This window comes from Aquila chrysaetos, chromosome 8 (genome assembly GCF_900496995.4).
Source record: "Aquila chrysaetos chrysaetos chromosome 8, bAquChr1.4, whole genome shotgun sequence".
Lineage (NCBI taxonomy): Eukaryota > Metazoa > Chordata > Aves > Accipitriformes > Accipitridae > Aquila > Aquila chrysaetos.
Window position 1 is genome coordinate 31,244,574 of NC_044011.1, and position 19,214 is coordinate 31,263,787.

The 19,214-nt window shown below is 43.2% G+C and overlaps 1 long non-coding RNA gene across 2 annotated transcripts in view; it reads right to left on the reverse strand.

The window, feature by feature from the left end:
* Positions 1-1,175: 1,175 nt before the first annotated feature.
* Positions 1,176-19,214, reverse strand: part of LOC115345108 — a 75,145-nt gene continuing 57,106 nt past the window's right edge. Inside the window, exons 5-8 of one of the 2 annotated variants that reach the window (XR_003924721.1) lie at positions 13,264-13,406; positions 10,597-10,901; positions 5,017-5,160; positions 1,176-2,314 (exon numbers count right to left, since the gene is read on the reverse strand). This is a non-coding gene — a long non-coding RNA (uncharacterized LOC115345108). Of the gene's footprint in view, positions 2,315-5,016; positions 5,161-10,596; positions 10,902-11,953; positions 13,407-19,214 lie in introns of those variants that run through there. The other variant, XR_003924720.1, reaches the window with a different exon arrangement.

Genomic DNA, 19,214 nt, shown 5'->3' on the forward strand with positions numbered 1-19,214 from the left:
TGAGGGGTACCTGCAGAAATGATGAGGAAACCTCAAGCGATCCCACAGGGAGCATGATTAGACCTGAAGATGGTTGCGTGAAGTGATATGTGATTTCCTGCATCTTCTTCATTTCTAGAACATCCTCCCCCCTTTATCATTGACAAGCTGGCTATTAAATTGTAAGGCTGGAAAAATATTTAATGTTCTCCTCTTCCCTCACTGAAATTACACAGAAATGGCACAGCTTCCCACTGATGAATCCTGCACAGCAGCTCCAGCCAGAGCAGTTGGACACCTGTGAGAGGAAGGTCTGTTTTCTCAGAAAGAGTAAATCACTCCAATATATTGTTCAAGAGCCAGGCTAACTCCAAGCCAGCACAATGCATTCGGGACCTGCCGGTGAAGGCAGAAGTTGCTCTCAGCCCATCCCCGTGCATCGACACATCAAGCAGCAGCAACCTATTGTGACTCTTGCAACAGTAGCAGCATTTCTGTGAAAGACAAAAAAGAGGTCAGCCAAAAGACGAGGGATTCCTTGCCTTCCTCCAAACACACTCAGCTTGAGAAGGAAACTAAGTCACAGGCTGCAAATTCTGCAGACAGCCCAGGCAAGCATCCAGCAGCCTTTTGGTCTGGATCACCACAATCCCAGAGTGGCTTCCCTTAAGGGAAATATGGATGCACTCTCACCTTCGGTCGTTTTTGGCAGTGCTAACAATGTCTTTGTCAACACTAGGCTAAAAATATCCTTCAATGCCTGCACCTGGATTCTATTCTTTCTCAAGAAATTTTTTTTTTTTTTTTTTTTTTTAATAAGTGCAGGCATAGACAAAAGAAAGCAAAAACAACAGGGGAAACAAAAGCATTACTGAAGATGATTACAAAGGAATCTAATTTAATGAGCTCATAGCATACCTTCTTTTCTCTGTTTGGCATCTTATTAATATGTCAGATCCTTTTGGCTCTAAAACACCAACTATTTCCAAAGTTCATGTTATGTACTGATGTGCATCTGCTGGAAGGTGCTTTGTACCTGAAAGCAGAGTCACCACTGGGTTTGCTATGGCAAACAAGCTTTTCTATCGGTCAGGAAAAGAAAATGCTGTATAAATACTGAGTAATTACTCGGAGAAGTAACAATGCTAGAGCAAGATCAAAACCTGAAGTAGCTTCACCCAGTGTAATGCAGCCCAAATCCCTTTCTACAGTTAATGGAGATCTGTGACTGCACCATATTCAATTTGTTGGTTTTTTTCAGAAGCTAGTCTTCTAGGCAAAAATGCAAGCTGTGCTTTCACTCACATTGGTGTAAATACAAACTAATTTGAGTGACTTCAGTGATATTATCCTGACTGCTTTAATCTGGACTGTAATCATTCTCTGCATTGCATGCCACCCCATCACAGCTGCATGCTCGCACAACTTCCCTGGAGGTTACCAGACCCAAACATTTGCCTCACACTTTTTTAAAGGTGTTTGACCAAAAAGTCTTTTTACCCCACTGCAATAAAGCCACTCCAGAGTTTTCAAGACACCCAACTTCCCAGCCAAGCACTTAGATGACCTTTCTGAAATTTTTATTCAAATAGGTGGTTCATAACAGCATGGCATATATGAGACTATTGAGTAGAATCAGTTTTCTGCTCTGTATTTGGGAGGGTTTTCCTTCACCACACGTTATCTGAACTGAGTGACTGTATGTCGTGCAACTACTCTGCCTGTGGGTTCACGGGGCAGAATGAAATCAGTGTGCTGCATTTCTCAACAAAAGTGACTAAATGAAAGCTATTCAAACGGAATGGCGACTGGTGAAATCCTCATCCACTAGAGTATTTCTGACAGGTCCCTGTGGGCTGTACATTGGCCCCATGCTGCTCAGTATCTCTGTCCATGATTTAATGGGAAAAAAGAATACATCACAATAACTTCTAGTGATGTGTCACACATGACGTATGACACATCCACACAGTGACACAGAAATTAGTAGGACGATAAATAACAACGAAGCCCAGTCAAGTAAATCCAGTGAAAGGCAGCTGCTAGTGGAGGCACATTTTAAGTTGCCGCATTGAATTCATAGTTAAAGGGAGCTACCCTGGATTTCCAGCCAGGTAGCTGCGAAGACACCCTCCTGCTTCTTCTGTCTACTGGTTCTTCTCATCAAACAGGGGCTACTGAAAAGGTCAAGAAACTGAATTCTCCATTGCTGGTGCTGTGCTTACTTTTTATCCCATAGCCTGGAGGCACCAAAACCAAGTGTGAACTTCAGAGCATCCAGCTGGGGAAAAGGATCAAGTGAGGAGACCGGTGGGTGGTAGATAAAAAAGAAAGCCTGGGAAGAAAAGAGACACTTTTCATAGCTCTATCAGAAAGTCAGAGGTGTGTCTAAAAACACTAAAGCAAATGGTGTTATCAGATTAGGGGGTTGTTTATTAGTATTCATGAACAAAACAAAGCAGAATTTTGTCCATCATACTTTTAAACCAAAACTTTTTCTATTGTTGAGAAAATATGTGCAATTAATCTCTTTAGCCCATTCCTGGATGTCAGAATTCCCTTCTGATTGATGTGCCTGTTTAAAGGCTGCATCCAACCATTACAGTACACAGCTTATTCCATGAAATCTTCCATGTAAACCTCCCAGTCTGCCACAGACTATGTGACATGCAAAACCAAACCCTCTCGACCTTCATGAACTGACAGGCACATCCTCACTAAAGTTGCATGAAAAGTTAATTTTTGTCTTCCTACTGGCTGTTGTTTCTCACTGTAAAATAAATGATGCCTCAGCTTCCGAAAAAAACAGATGTATTTCTGATACTGTTGCTATAAACTTTAACCATTAAAGTAGGAAAGAATTTAATAAATCAAAGTTTCAGTCTTGTTACCTCATTACAGTTATGCCTCAGCATGATGCTGTCACTAAAGTATTTCTCATCACTACATAATTTTCAGGCTACTTCTCCCAATTTCATAGATGACAAAACAGAAAGCTGAATAGCTTATGTAGCTGCATAAATCGCTGTACACCTAATGTCCCACAAAAAGTCTGCCACTGAATCAGAAATCAAATACCATCCCTGCCAAGTCCCAAATTCTCCCAGCCTGATGTGTGGTGGGGAAACACTTCCAGAGGGAAGGCAGGGGTTGCAGCCAATGCACCTTAATTTCTGCTTTTGGGTAAGCAGAGGATGTCCATAGACAGCAGCTGCTGGTGAGGCCACATACATTCAACAGTGCCCAACAACAATGTGAAAGCAGAGTAGTGAAAAGAGTGTCAGCCATGTACTTTTTTTTTTTTTAATATATATGTATATCTATACACACACACATATATGCAGGCTTTCTATTTATCTAGATTTTAATATTTAATATGAAGCTACAATAATGGTCTTCATGGTTCCCATAACTTCATGTGTCACTTTCTATGGGCAGCTTCTCTATAAATGGAAAAGATGTAATTATATCAAGCCTGTACAATCGCCACCAAGGTTAAAACCAGATAAAGAATCTCCCTACATTCTTGGTCATCATCTAGCAGATGTAATTCAAAAGCCTGCTCACAGGGTCAGGGAGAAGGTATGTCCATCCTTCTGCTCACAGATATTTATAATCTTTCCCTTGCAACTTTTTTTCTGAGTGCACCAAACAGCTACAGATCAATGGTCCTTTTATGACCCATTTCTGGGGTCAGAAATGCAAAGCTCAGACCTTTCGTAATTCAGAAAGAGAGAGCGCGCACATAAGCTAGACAGCATGTACACGTGTACGAAGAGAATATACAATAATGCACAGGCTTGCAGAACCAGAAGCAGAATGTGACTGTAACCTGCACCCATATTTGCTGGATACAACTTCCAATTTTGTTCATTCAACTGCTTGACGCTCTTCCATTTGCATTTGCATAGATGTTTGTTCAGGGAAACAGGAGCTGTTTCACAGAAGAAGGAACACAGCTGTAAACATCCAAGATGCCCAGAATGGTATGTCCACAGCTGACAAGAGGTAGGCAGAGAATCGGAGTTCTGGAAACTCTTACAGCGTAGCTTAGAGAGATGTCCTCTTGTGTAACACAAGAGAGGGCTGAGCCCCCATTCCCAAACTGGCCTTGGGTTCACATCCTTGCCCCGAGTATTACAGAGAGCACCATGCCCTTAAGTCCTCCGCACTGCGCAGCACAAGACCCCTTCTGGGCTTACCAAAGGCCAATATCAACAAAATGTAGTCTGTCCAAATTAAGATTTCTTGGTTTTCTCATTCTCCAGGCACAGCTGGAGCTTTCCACCCCATTTTCAAGGTACGTTCCTCTCCAGCTCTTTGAGCTTTGCAGCTACAAGGACAAAACTTCCGAAACACTTCCCTGCCTGTCTTTCCACTGGTCTTAAATGCTAATATGTTATATAACCCTGCTGTGTGCCGAGGGACCCTTTACATTATTTAAAGGCTGTCAGTCAGGTGTGAACCTTTCCATTGATTTACCTTTCACTTCTCATCCTCTCCTGGATGCATTAGGCGGCTGCAACCCATGACTGGTATTGAAGAATAACAATTTCATTTGTTTGAATCTGACTTAGCGCTGCTCACTTTTGCAGCCCGTATAATTCTCCTTACCATGGTTTGTGTGACATTAATGACAAAATAAATAATTCAGCATGGTTTTCACCCAAATGTAGTCCTGTCAGAGACTAATATACAATCTTTGCTAGCTTATTTAATGAAACAAGCCACTGAATTGTACTTTTAAATGTTGAAAGTCTCATTTTAATGGAATTTGGTGGCAAAACTCCCCTGAGACCCAATGGTAAATAACAGGTACAATCTCCTGCTCATGTTCCTGCCATCCCGCCTTCTCATTTAGCTCTGGCATTTATGATCTGCACCCACCCAGCAGGTCTGTGCCTTCTTACCCTGCACATCTTACAAAACAGGCTGGCTTTTTATGAAGCTGCACTTAGCTTGAAGGGACCATGAACTGAAGCTGAACAGCACCAGGGATGTCTGCACAGGGTAATTAGGAGAAAAGACAACACTTACTGCACTAATGAGACCTGGCAGCAAGTCTTTGTGAATGAAACCACTCCTGTTCTGGCTCTCAGGGAGGTGGGTTCAGTGATGAATCCAGTCACTCCAAGCATTTCAGGAAGGCTCCTTGGCTACAGAAGCACTTTAACAAGACCACTATTAAAAAAAAAAGAAGGAAAAAAACCCAGAAAGCACTCATTCTTTGGACATTCATGGCAAAATTTCCAGTAACTTCACTGAGGCCAGAATATGCCTCTTACTACCCACTCCCTCAGTCCCTCTACTGGGTACTTTTTCTTCATTTCTCATACACTCATTCCTATCTGCCCTGTGTTCATTAATGCTGTTCTTGAGCTGCCATGCTAAAATTGGTGTCAACAGCTGTATAATTTCTGCATAAAGGAACACTCCTACCAAGAAAAACCTTGCAGCTTACAGTGCTGCTTTCCCTTAGAAGTGTATCAGCTCCAGAATTATCTCAGGCTTGCATTTGGATCAAGACCCTTATTTCCTTATGACTTTATGTTCACTTCCTTTTCTTTTTTTTCCAGACACTTAATTTGTCTGCAAGCAACATATTGAGAGATGCCAAATACATCATGCCAAATTATTCTCCCCTGGAGCAGGGTCAATTTGATATTCAGATTGGCTTTTCATTTATCCTGGGTCTGCAAAGTGATTTTGCCTTCTTTCAGCTTCAATTTACCTAAACTCTTGCTATCCGATTTTTGATTTTGCACGATTGAACTGTCTAGACTGCTATCCAGGGTGTTTTTCCTCATGTCCACGGAGTCTGTTTTTCTTGCTGTGCAATTGCAATTGCTGTTTGGAAAGATCATAGTGTGCATTAGGTAGCTGATGAAATAAAGCTTAATGAATTCTCATGGAGAGAGAAATCATTACAGCTTGTGATTTCAAAATCATGAATGGCCCATTTCCTTCAAAATAAGAAAATAATGATAGATGATACATTTCAAAGTATACTCTAAGTAAAATTGCTAATGGTTTCCCTGGAGCTGGAAATTGTGTGCCAGGAAAGGGATGCATCTGCCCCCGAAAGTAACTGTGATTAAGAGGGAGTCACAGACAAGTAAGGTATCTGTTTGGGTTTTTTTCCCCCAAGCCCGGCCAAGACAACTATAACACACCAACCAGAAAGTTTCTGACAGCCCAGGTCCCTTTGCAGCCCACACTTACCTTGGGAACCTTCACAACCCCACTCCAACCATGCTTTAGCCTCTTTCTTGTTCTCCCAGCATGAACCCTAGCCCTAAGAATAACCATAACTCAATGATAACCACACAGTAATTCCTGTATCATCTTGCAAAGAGACATGTCCAGAAAACACTGGTTCCTTTACAGTAAGTGCCTGGTTTAAAGTCCTGGTTGGCTATATAATGGGATTAGTTGAGAGGCTATTGCTTTATTAAGACAAAACCTAGAGTTTAACATGAAAAGTCTTACTTCTGAATGTCATTAAGGCTACCTGCTCAGTATAGACTTTAGCCACAACAGTGACACTAGCACAACTGGGAATGAGCAGACAGAGGGTTCCAGAAAATTTTCCCTAAATTACTCAACCTTGTTGGTTGAAGTCACTGTTTTGTCCAACAGCATTAACAGGGTGAAATGTAAATATCAAACTGGAAGATAACTTATTAAATGAGATGCAGATCAGGTAGTGGGAGAACACAGTGCTCCATTCCTTCAGTGAGTTCATTTACTGAAGCTGAAAACCCCAAGCAAACCCCAAATGCTTAAGGTATACACAGTTAACTTATTCACGTCCCTCTCTTTGCAAACAAGCTCACACAATTCTAGGGTTCAAAACTCATTTTCCTTCATATTGCTCTAAACCTACCATTGCAGACTGGACAAAAATGCATAGCTGAGGTTGTCATCAAGTAGATGACAATCACTGACACAGCAATGGTCATAATCTAAGTCTGCAAAATGTTCCCTATCTGGAGGATGCTGGTACCTGAGAAATACCAGAATTGCCTGACCAGCCATGCTCCATCTCTGGTGACCATTACCCTACACATTTAAGCTCACAGCAAGCACCCTTAAATTTCAGGGCTAGAGTCTGCGCTGCATGCCCTAGCTCCATACGTCCTTCCTACAGGGCAAATGTATCAGCCCAATATATCAGCTAGAGAAAGAGGCAATACTTAAAACTGACACCATGGGGACATCAGCACTGGTCTCATAATATGTCATGTATGGAAACAACAATCAGAGTGGCCTCTTCGTATAAATTGTCGTGGTTTAACCCCAGCCAGCAACTAAGCACCATGCAGCTGCTCACTCACCCCCCACCCCCACTCCGTGGGATGGGAGAGAAAATCGGGAAAAGAAGTAAAACTCGTGGGTTGAGATAAGAACGGTTTAATAGAACAGAAAAGAAGAAACTAATAATGATAATGATAATGATAACACTAATAAAATGACAACAGCAATAATGAAAGGATTGGAATGTACAAATGATGCGCAGTGCAATTGCTCACCACCCGCCAGTTGACACCCAGCTAGTCCCTGAGCGGCGATCCCCCACTCCCCAGTTCCTATACTAGATGGGACATCACATGGTATGGAATATCCCTTTGGCCAGTTTGGGTCAGCTGCCCTGGCTGTGTCCTGTGCCAACTTCTTGTGCCCCTCCAGCCTTCTTGCTGGCTGGGCATGAGAAGCTGAAAAATCCTTGACTTTAGACTAAACATTACTTAGCAACAACTGAAAACATCAGTGTTATCAACATTCTTCACATACTGAACTCAAAACATGGCACCATACCAGCTACTAGGAAGACAATTAACTCTATCCCAGCTGAAACCAGGACAAAATGATCCAAGAAGAACATTGCAGCCAGGCAGAGAACAACTGATGGCACAGTGGAGCTCTTGCAAAGGGCTATATTCCTGCCTATACATATGGTTTGCAGTCTGATTTGCTCAGTACCATCTTTTGTTTAACTGTCCATTTAGTGTAAATTGCATGCAATACTTATGGAAGCATACGTGGGACTGACACGAATACAAATGAATTACTTAGGTCTGCAGTTATGACAATGACACCAGGAAATTAATTCCCAGGGGCTTTAAAAGATGGGGGGGGGGGGGGGGGAAAGAAAAAAAGAAATAAAATCACTGTTGCCTTTTATTTGAGTTCCTGATATTTTCAGCTTCTAAAAACATTACCTTAGTTAACTTTCTGCACTAAACTTTTTTATGATAGGCATAAAGTTCTTTTCATTACAAATAAAAAAGCATATTCCCCTGCATAGCAGCCCTGCTATCATATTTAAGGCACCTCCCAGGGTAGAGCTATTCCAGATTAGAGAGAATTTTCATTTGAACCAGAGGCTGGATTGCACTTTTCATTTCTGTACGCCACAGCAGACAGGAGCAGCCGGCTGGGATCCTTTAGAAGCAATGCTGTGCTGTTAAGTGGAGTGACTGCATTCAGCAATGCAGCAATTCCCAGTGACCCCATAAATTGCAGCCTAGAAAACACTGACCAGTGCCTGGTCTCATTTGTCACAAACTGCGGGAGCTGCTGACTTCCAGATGCCCCTCAGTCCTCCTGAGGAAAGGGCCATGACAAAGAGGGAGGGAAAGGAGGAGCTCACCGCAGGCACCGACTCCTTGGAGCAATAACTATTTTGCTCCTGTAAAGCAACTGCTGTGGGATTTTGGAGGCTGAAATCCGCCGTGCTTTAAGCTTGACAATGAGAAGCGTTTTGTTGCTTTGCTCCCAGCTCTTCCACCCAGCTGGGGCCTCAGAACCCCACATTTTCCTCTTCATGCCTTGCTTTCCCTTGCCTGTCAGCTTTGGGGCTGGGGAGGAGTGGTGATGACTCTCTTCAAGCCCTTGTGCCAGCTTGATCACAAAGGTCAAGACGAGTCGGTGATCTTGTGTAAAGGTTTGGCTCCTTTGAGAAGACGCTCTTTAAAACCAGCATCCCTGGCACCAGCTGAACAATTAAACGCTCACAACCCAGCCCACCGCTCCTGTCCTGCAGTGCTGCAGTGGCAAGCAGGGCACAGGCTCCTTGCTCACCGACACGTTCAGAGGTCTGGCTGCCAAACCCACGCACAGCCTCCTCCCACACCTCTGAGATACTCCAGGTGGTTTTGTCAGCACAGCAGAATACTAGGATGAATAACACACCGATACTGTCAAGGACAGCGAAGAGCAATCAGCACAGCCAGCCCTGCTCTAAATGCTACCAGAATATTTATAACCTGAGTGTTTTGCCCAGAGAGCTGCAGCCTAATTTAGGCTCCTGTTTCCTGCTTACTTTCCTCTCCCCAAACACATGAGAGTTTTCTGTCATTAATCTCCAGTCTCATAATTCCAGTGTCCTGAACTTGTATTTCTTTTTTCCATAGATACAACCTCTCCTCCTACTGCACAGAGTTGCTGACCCAGTCACCTTTGCTGGCAACACTTAACAGCTTCACAGGATCAGGCCCATTACAATGAATAAATCACTCCCAGCTGTCTGTGCACACACTTGAACAAGATTAGTAAAAGTGGTTTCACACAATGGGCTACCCAGCCCCAGCTGTATCCTCCCATCTTGGTTTAAGAGTGGCTCCTTTCAGATTTATTCCCACTCCTTCACAGCCGTTTTCGCTGGCCCAGAAGTCAGTCCTGCTCAGCGCAAGCGATTGTGCTGCTCATTTTATCCTCGCTGAGCTCAGCCAGTGCAGTTCTGTGCACTGGCACAGATATCAAATGCAAGGGGATTTTAGGAAATTAACTGGCAGCAGTGACACTATGGGTAAGGATTTTCAGCAAAACCATAACCAGATTTGAAGCGATGTGAAAGTCCCGGCAGGAGCAGGCACAGGCACACAGAAGTCGCACAGCTCCTGCCACACTCATTTAATTCGATGAGGGAGGAGGGAAGGAGCGCGCAGCCTGACCGCCCGCCCCTGCCTACGGCACCTCGCTCAGTCTGCTTGAAGGGTGCCCCAAAACTGGCCCATGTCCCTCTGATATAGCCTCTATGTGACCTCTGTGCATTTTGAGACTCACGTCCCCTTCGGAGGGTCTTTTCATGCCCTGTCTTTGCTACAGCCTCAAGAAACACCGTGTCTGCCTGAGCCTAAAAGGCGAGATGGCCGGGCTTCTCTCAGCTTGCACTTTGAGAGGAGCACAGCTCATTTCCTATGCACTGGAGTAAATGTCTTCCTTGCCTTCAACCAGTGATGCACATCATACAGAGGAACAGTGGATTAAGGACTTCACCAGTGCAAGCATATAATTGCTATTAGTGCTAAGGGGAAACGTTATCTATTTCAAAGATGCTCTTTCAGACAGATTTTGTGCAGTAAATAGAGGTAGGTGAAATGTTGCAGGACAGCATTTTATTAATGAAAAAATGCAGAGCTGATTGACTGAAACGACTGACCATCACTGGCACTGGAATGGGAAAAATGATCTAAATGCTTTCAGTTTGTATTTCAAATTATAACTCAAGCCTAAGTAAAAGGTATTGAAAAGCCCTCAACACTACCAACAAAAATCAAACCTAAAAGGAAAGGATTTTTAGTTTTCTAGCTAACAAATAATTCAATTACTCACCCGGCACTAACGTGAGGGCAAAGAACCGGAGCGTTCCCTGCCATCGGCACGGGGGAGATTTAGGTGGGTAATTCCGTTAGCACCGTGGAAGTCCCTTCACATAAATCTTTGTGGCATTAATGAGGAAATGAGGCATCAATAATACAAGAAGTTTGGGAACAGTTCCTTGGCTCCACTTCTGGGTTTCAAGCAAGGACATCTCAGGTTTCCCATCTCTGCCAGAGCACGGCTTGTGCATTGCTGAATCTTCACCTAGGCTCAGGGCTTGGGCTCCACTGCAGTGTTTTGGAGGTCTCACAGTGGCCCTGGAAGCAGGGAAATGTAAACCATCGCAAGCAACAAGAAACCCAAGTGCTATTTCCTTAGCATTCACAAATTTGGATGCCCTTTAAAGCTGTGCATTACATTAAGCGGTAAAGGAAGAGAAAGAGTTAACCATTCAGGAGCGAGCGGATTTGCTCCATGCAGCGATCGTGCAAAAACACTTGACTCTGTAACATCCTCACCAAGTAATTGTGCGAAGGCTCTCGGTGTCGCAGCTATTGTTTCATCTCCTTATCGGCACCGCACACTGCCGCGGGCTCTGAAGCTCTTCCCGAGAGGGCTCCCCCCGGGATGTTCGCACACACGAAGAGCCCCATTAAGATGAAAGTGCTCCCAGCCTCTGCCCACCTTCCTGCACGCTGTCTCTGCAGACTCGCACGATGTGGAGCAAAGGAACAGGTTTGGCTTTTAAGTTAGAAAAGTAGCACTACTGCTGGGGGTGGGGAGGGAGGAAAAAAAAAAAAAAAAAAAAAAAAAAGAAAAGGAGAAAACCTGGCTGCTATTCCAGTGGTGGTTCTTCCCAGGAAAGCTCAAGTCTCTAGGCCTGCTAGACCTAGAGATAGGACCTGTCGACTCAATCACTTTATGTTTTCCGGCAGCTGCTGCTACATAATCGCACCAAGCTTCTTTACAACTGAAATCACAAGTTATTCCAAATATTGGTCTTATTTTCAAAAAACCCCTCTCTCTCCAGCACCTAGAAGGGGGAAAATAGCAACCACCTGGGGGACAGACACACACCTTTCTAAAATTTCTGTGAGGCAAGGCCCCAAGGACCACTGCCAGTGGGAAGACGGGAGCTCGGCAGACTGCAGCCGGAGGAATGGACAGGGACCTGCCTGAGCGCCTTCTCAGCCAGGGCTAACAGGAGAGGACCACAGAACCCTTCATAGCTTTCTCTTGATCAAAAATCCTGGAAGGATTTTTGATCAAAATTCTGAAGGGAAATAATTTACTTGAAAATTTGAGGTGAGTATAAGGGCTTTTGGTTCTACAATATACTCTCTTTTTCAAGGTACTGAAGGAGAAGACAGCCCAAAATAGCAAAAACTGTGTGTCTGTTTTGTAATTAATATTGGTTCTTGATGGCTCTTCCTTCTGGCCCAGCAATGCTCCTCACTTCTGACTGTCACAATTTCAAGTGCATTCTGACTGTGCCTGAACCCTTCCAGTAGCACATCAAGGGAAGATGCATCTGGTCACCTGGATCACAGATTCATGCATCCACATTATCACCATACCAGCACTTTTCTGCTAGGGTGCTCTTTTTAAACTTTGACGCTCTTCTTGGTGCAAGGTGCAAGAGCAGTTAACAAAGGAAAGCCCCTCTCCCTCCCTCCCAAATCCTAAGCTCTTTCCTGCTGGTTAGATAACAGTCCATATCCCAACCTGGCCAGCACAACTTCTCCCATGTTGCACTAAGATCACTGAACTAAGCCTAGCAACTGGGAGAAAAGTTGATACGATTCATTACTTTTCTACTCAGCTACGTTTGGAGGGTGGAGACACAGCATGTATTGTTATTTCTGCCTTCCCAATGCTACTGCTTCTTGGAAAGAAAAGCTTTACAGTAGGCTTAACCTTTGCAAGAGTCCCAGAAGATGCAACTGAAGCTGTCACGGTTCATTCTTCCGGCTGCCAGACAGGTCCTCACACACGGAGATTAACAAAGGTCCTCGTGCCTTCACACGGGCAACATGCAAATACATACACTCTGGCTGCATCTGTTCTGGCCCCAGCCTGGTTGAAGACTTGGCTAGATCTGGTTTGAGCAGTGCTGTGCCTCCCAGTAAATATCCGGAGCTCGGCTAAAGCGGAAGCAGTTGCAGCAGCTTACGCCACCTGAGAGCCTGCTCTCCCAATATATTTATCCCACCCTGGCTTTACAAACCATTCTGCAACTGTGTTGGCAGCTCAGGAATTTAATTGCAAGTCTCATGATACTGGGTGGTGGTTTTAATGAAAACTCCAGCACCTGGGGAATGCAGGAACCTCAGCTTTCATTTAAAACCAATTAAGTCTTCTAATTGCAGGGGCAACCTGAGAACACCCAGCAAGAAAGTCCTAAAGGATGGAAACCTGAAAGTAAATAAAAAGACCCTCTTCCTTCCCTGCCCAATTTTTATTTAAGAAAATGCTCTCAGGATTTTCAAACAAATGACACGGGAGGCCCGACTCGCATGTACAAAAGCTTCATTTTAGAAATACTGATATTAACATAGTAGAATGGGCTGGCAGGGAGAGAAGATAACGATTGCTTTAAGCATTAGTAATGACTTATTTTTATACTACTAATAAGATTAAAGCATTTTCACTGTAGCTTGGAAGAGGTAAAACACATACATTGATAGCAGCCTTTAGAAATAGAGTGGCACAAGGCAGTTTAACAGCCAGGCAGAATTACCAGTTGCATCCCTTTAACATTTATATATCACCAGGGCGTGAATTCAGTAGGGTTCAGGGATTACAGGGCACCTCTGGAGTATCTGGAATAGAAGAAAAAACACAGCTCAAGTTTAAAAGAACACTGGAACAGCGTGAGTTATGTCAAGTTTAGCTCTGAAAATTAGTACCGCACCCTTTCCTAAATCTTCGAGCCTAGGAGCTGGTAAGGAATAAAGCCTGCAGTATTTATGATTTAATGGGAAAGAATATGTCCATTTTCACAAATCCAGCTGGCTTGCAGAGGAAGGGAATAAGGATGGCCAGAGTCTCATATTCTAATTGTAAATGATGATTCTTTCTTCCAGCTATTTTCTGGTTATTAAATTCAAGTTGAAAAAGCAGTTTTCCTTATGTTTACACACCCACACAGTTAATTGGAAGTAAAAGTATGTCTGTTTATGGCCAGAAGTGCTACCCCTGTTTGGGAGAAACAGGTTATTGTGCAAAATTCATGTAATTGGTTTCCATAGCCCAAAGCAAATCAGGAATAATTTCTTATAGCAGAGGAGCAGATTTATACTGAAGTGTCCCTTGAAATTTCTCATTCAAAGGCTGATGGCTCTAATGACTGCCTTCAAATTGCTATCAGTAAAAGTCTACGCAAAAATGAAATTCAGTGTGCAATTTGGCAAACAGCTGTACGTTCACAGCCTTTAGCGACTAATCTAATCTGGGCTCTAATTTCTCTTTGTGCAGATTTGTAACGTATACAGGCTTGAGCTTAATAAGGCCATTAGCACAAGTAGATTTACTCAGGCCCATAAGTGCTTGCAGAATGAGATCCTGCTTATAGTCAGCTGGCACTGGGCCAGCCCCATCCCTAACCAGTGTCGTACAGGTGAAAAGGCTGCTTGCATTATTCCCCTTCCCAGCAGGCTTCTTACTGACCTCCATGGTAAAGGCAACCCATGAGCCTGAAACCAAACTACCCCAGCACAGCCCCATGCAGAGACACAAAACCTCAGGTCCCGGCTAAGCCTGGTCCGTGCCTGGATGGCTGCACCCGGCCAAAAATGGGGACCTGCTCCCAAAGCCTGGGAGAGTTTCCCTTTCCCAGAGCAACTGGCATTTGTACTGATCCCTTCGCCAGAGTGCAGTACTGATCCCCAATCCAGAGCCAACGGGATGGCAGTGCAGAAGTAAGAGAATTACCCGCTATTTCATTCCACCTTCACTTGCGGATGAGCCTTCTGAATTCAGAGTGAGGGACTGCCTCTGATTCAATTGAATCAAATGTGCGTGTTTACGAGGTGTTTTGACCGACAAATCATTTTCGCTGTCAGACCGAGATACGACAATGATGATAACTCAAATTTTTGGAGTCAAAAGGCTTTGGAAAGCTTTCCTGCCATTACACTCCGTGAATGTCAACGGGTCTGGCTAAGTGCAGGCGAAGACTGATGGCAGCACTTTCTGCATCTCCTTTTCCCACCAGAGAGCTCTATGTAACATTGGCTGGCAGGTCTGCCCCAAAAAAGGATGAGAGAAGACGTTGTAAATTATTCTTATGATTTGCACTATATTGAATTTATCTTTGCTTTTCCTATTAAAAACAGGTTGCAAAAGATACCACTATGAGTTAAACACTGAATTAGTTTCCTTCTGAAATAAGAGATCTCCCTGAAATATTGAGGTGCCTGAACAGCTAAAATATTTTTCCAGAGTAAGTAATAACACTACTGTTAAAAGAAAATCCAGAACAACATCATAAAGAACCCCAAACCCCTATTTTAGAATGACAACTCATTGAAGTAAATGAGTGAATACAAATCGTGACTTTTAGTCTCTTTTTCAGCCTGTTGTTCCTGGGACAGGAGCCCCAAAATTCCTCTGGTACACTTGCGGGAAAGCCCAGGAGCTTGCCACTAGTGTCACTTAGCCTGTATTGTCCAGAGGTCTGTACAGCTTTGATTCACATTTTGAAGCCTCGTTTTGCAGACATAAAAGCTAGAGCAGGCTGTTTTTGCTGCGTGAACCCCTTTGTCCATCTTCAAAATTGAGACAGTGCGGCAGTTACGCTTAGCTCAAAGCAACAAAACAGGCAAGGAGAGCTCAGATACTGTATGTCAAACTACCATCCATCACTCGGTACCTTTGCCTTCCTATTTCTATAAGCGTGGCCATGCTGCCTCCTTCCCTGGCTCCCTCTCTGTTTATGATTTCTTTTCCAGGGGGATATCAGAAGGAAATAATGAAGAAAGCAGAAAGGGAGAAGGAGCAAAGGCACAGCACAGACCACACCTGTGCTTTGGGCCCCTGCACTGTTCCGCATGGAGGGAGGAGGAAGGGGGAGAAAGGGGAAGAAAACCTAGGAAATAGCGTGAGGCAGAATAACTGACCAGAAAAAAATATAACAGCTGGATTTGCTGGTGGAGAAAGGAATAAGAGAGCAGACTGAAAACCAGTCCTGAAAGAGCAGGTCCTGGAGGAATTTACTGGAAACGTGAACAAACTAAATATTGATAAGAAAACAGTGTAAGCAAAGCAACAGGGTAAGCAGGCAGTGCTACAGTGAAAGAACAGAGATGATTCCCCATATTAAAAAATGACAACGTCTTTGCTGAAGGAAGTAGCAAAGACTGTTGACAAAAGCAATTTCAATTGAAAGCAATGCTCACTGAAACCACTGGAAGCTTTTCCATTGTCTTAAATAGGCACTACCCCAGATCCTCAGCCCTTAAGCAAGTAATTGTGGGATGAGTCAGGTGTGCAAACAGCCATGGGATGCTCTTATGCTATCTTTAGCAATGCAAAAATAATCCACGAAGTGGAATTTAAGATGCGTCATTCATGCCTAGCAATCACCACGTCTATTTACATGAAGAAAACTGGCCCAAACCTACACTGTAGTCAGGAAATTAAGAGTTGGAATCAACACCTCTACAAACAGTAAGACTTGTTGCAGGGATGGAAAACCTTAGGGAAATCCAGGTATCTGGATCTGTCCAGCACTGCGGTGATGGGGAGCGCATTTTGCTTTTGTTGTATCTCCAGTACGTGTCTGTACAAAACAGGCATCTCATAGATGAGCTACTTGGCAACTGCTGACAGGAGGGTCAGGAACAACTGGTAAAATTTTAAAGAGTTTGGGTAGATGAAGAACCAGTACAGTGCTGTATTGGTGAAGGCTGGTAACACGCAGGAAGCGCCGTTACTATTCAATAGCCACCACTTAGCACAGCATACCTGCTTTGGTTTAATTGTGTAGAAGCAAAACCTTTCAGATGAGTAACCTTCCTCAGGTACCTTCTATCTAAGGTGACCAGGAGTTTTTTTGCACTCCGTCACAGCACCTATCCTTATCTGCAGCAAGGAAGGCTGCAAGACAAAGGGACTTGCTAATCAAAAATCTGTGCAAAGGGAGAAACTGGATCATTCCTATTGCAGACTAAAGAGGATGTAAAGGGTTTTCCATGTCTGCCTCTGGGGCATTCACTGTACCCTGGCACCCATTTTGCCACTTAAACTGGGTTTGTTAGTTCACAGCAGGCCCAAAGCAGCTGGAATAACTGGAGTCACCTGTGAGCTATGTCCTGGACCACAACCTCAAGCAGCTGGGAGGACTCCATCCAGCAACACTGCCACGGTCACCCTGCTTACCTCCCCTCAGTGCCATACAGTTCACTGCCTGCTCTTGAGAAAGCTTTGGGGGTACACAATATCCCCCAGGGCAAATAATAGAAATAGAAATCAGATCCCAGGTTGAATGTTTTCCATCATTGCTGTTATAGTCTTATTCATTAAAAAGTTTAAAAAAACAAAACAAAACTTGTCTGCCTTGAGATTTCACAAACAACAAATGCATTTGCAATGATACAATAAGAGAAACCCCCAAGTGCTTCCAGAGCCAGAGAGATTGATAGACTTTTCGATGGTCTGTGGGACCCTAGCCTTCATTAAGGTCAAGCTAAATTACCTTACAAATAATTTAGTTACAACCCACAGCTCCTTGATTCTGAACTGATAGATTATGCAGCCATTAATCAGCTCCAGGTTTGGCCTTTGCTTTTGACATTCAGAAGGTAAACTTACTCCATGCTGGTCCTCTTATTGAGTTTCTCTGACACATTCATACTCAAAAAAAAAAAAAAAAAAAAAATCTCATTCCCTACTAAGCACTTATGATTCCTCATGTTTCATGAAAGATTGAATGCACCTTTTAATAAATTTGTTTGTAATGCACCAATTTCATTTTGCCTACTCCCAAGGAAGCAGATTTCTATTTGATGGGCTAGAAGACACGAGAGATTATTTATCACTGTATGTCTGGGTCTGTAGTTAGTTGCAGAGCCATAAATTTGGAAGACAGCACAGTTACTGATCTTCAGTTAATTTCCTGGAAAGTCTGAAAACTTTGTTCTGGGTGATCACTGACAAAGATATAATAACAATAAAATAACCCAAGACAGCCAAACCCAATTTAATAGTTTCCATAAAGATCATTTTTATCAGAGCTCTGCAGGACTTCATTCCCTGATACAATACCACTCCCTCCATGTAACTGTGACAGTGAAAATTTGCTTTTATACACTAATCAGATTTTTTTTTGCTAGAACTCCTACAGCTATGTTTAGCTCTCAGACGCATGTCTTTAATAAGAACTACCTGTATCTCCAAGGGCTGAATTTCACCCAGTGCGGATGTTCAACGAGGTTTAATTTTGACAGATGATCAAAGGCCACAGCCTTATCACTCAGTGCCTGCTTCAGCTCCCAATGGATGGGGGTATACTCAGAATAAAGCTCTGGCTTTCCATTACTGTCATAAGGAAAGCTGCAGAACCACCCTTTCTTCATTTGTCTTAATTATAAATATATCTTCTAGCTCATGAAAAAAAGAAAACTCCTTTTCATAAGTGATTAATGAACCTGCAGATTCTCCTACAAATATAGTCAATAGCCTTCCAGGGGCCCTTCTGCAGAAAGTCCTGCTTCGAGTGCCATTTATTTACACAATATCTACATTACCTGGCAATTAGGTACAGCTTTCGTTGTTTTGATCACTTTCCCATCTAAACAACACCAAACCCTTGAATTAGCCTGCAGACCATCAGTTCCCAGGCTTGCAGCACTGATCTGTAAGGGCATGATTTTGAGGCAGCTGTTGAGAAAGCATTTTTTGTAAATCCCCAAAATACAGGAGTATGATGGATCGGCAGAGGTCCCTGTCCATTGAACCACTTCCCGCCCAGCCAGAAATGGAAGAGGGCATCAAGTTCCTATTGAACACTGATACAGGAGATAAGACTCAATTACAGCTTTCCCTATTATAGCCCAAAAAAGCTCTATTAACCATCTGCCTCTCTTTATTTAGTACCAATTTGTGTAAAGTACATTGAGCTATCAGGTGAATCAAACCCCATATCCAGGCTTGGCACGTTTGACTCTTCTTCAAATAGGAAAATACACTCTACAGAAAGCACTCATTTGCAAACTTGGGTTAGGTTAGTGCATATAGTGAACTCAACATGTAGAAGGTTGCTTTTTTTAATATAATTTTATATTAAAAAAAAAATCCACAGTACTGTCCTGCATACTTGTGCATGAGCTACGACAAACTAGGCAGCATGTGGCAGGGCATCCTTCACTGCTGAGTGGGTCAGTGAAGGTCTTTGGTTTCATTTGCTGCCCCTTGTATTACCAAATTTTGAAATTTTTTACATTAAATCTAAATTATCTGACACAGATAAAGAAAGAGGGTTTAGGTATTTTCTAAAGGACCAACTGTCTGCAGGACATACGGAAAAATATTCTATAGATATTTCATGTAATGGATTAAAGTGTTTTATATGGAAAAACTCAAAAATACTATTTCAGTTTTTCATTTCTTAACAAACATTTCTTGTTCTG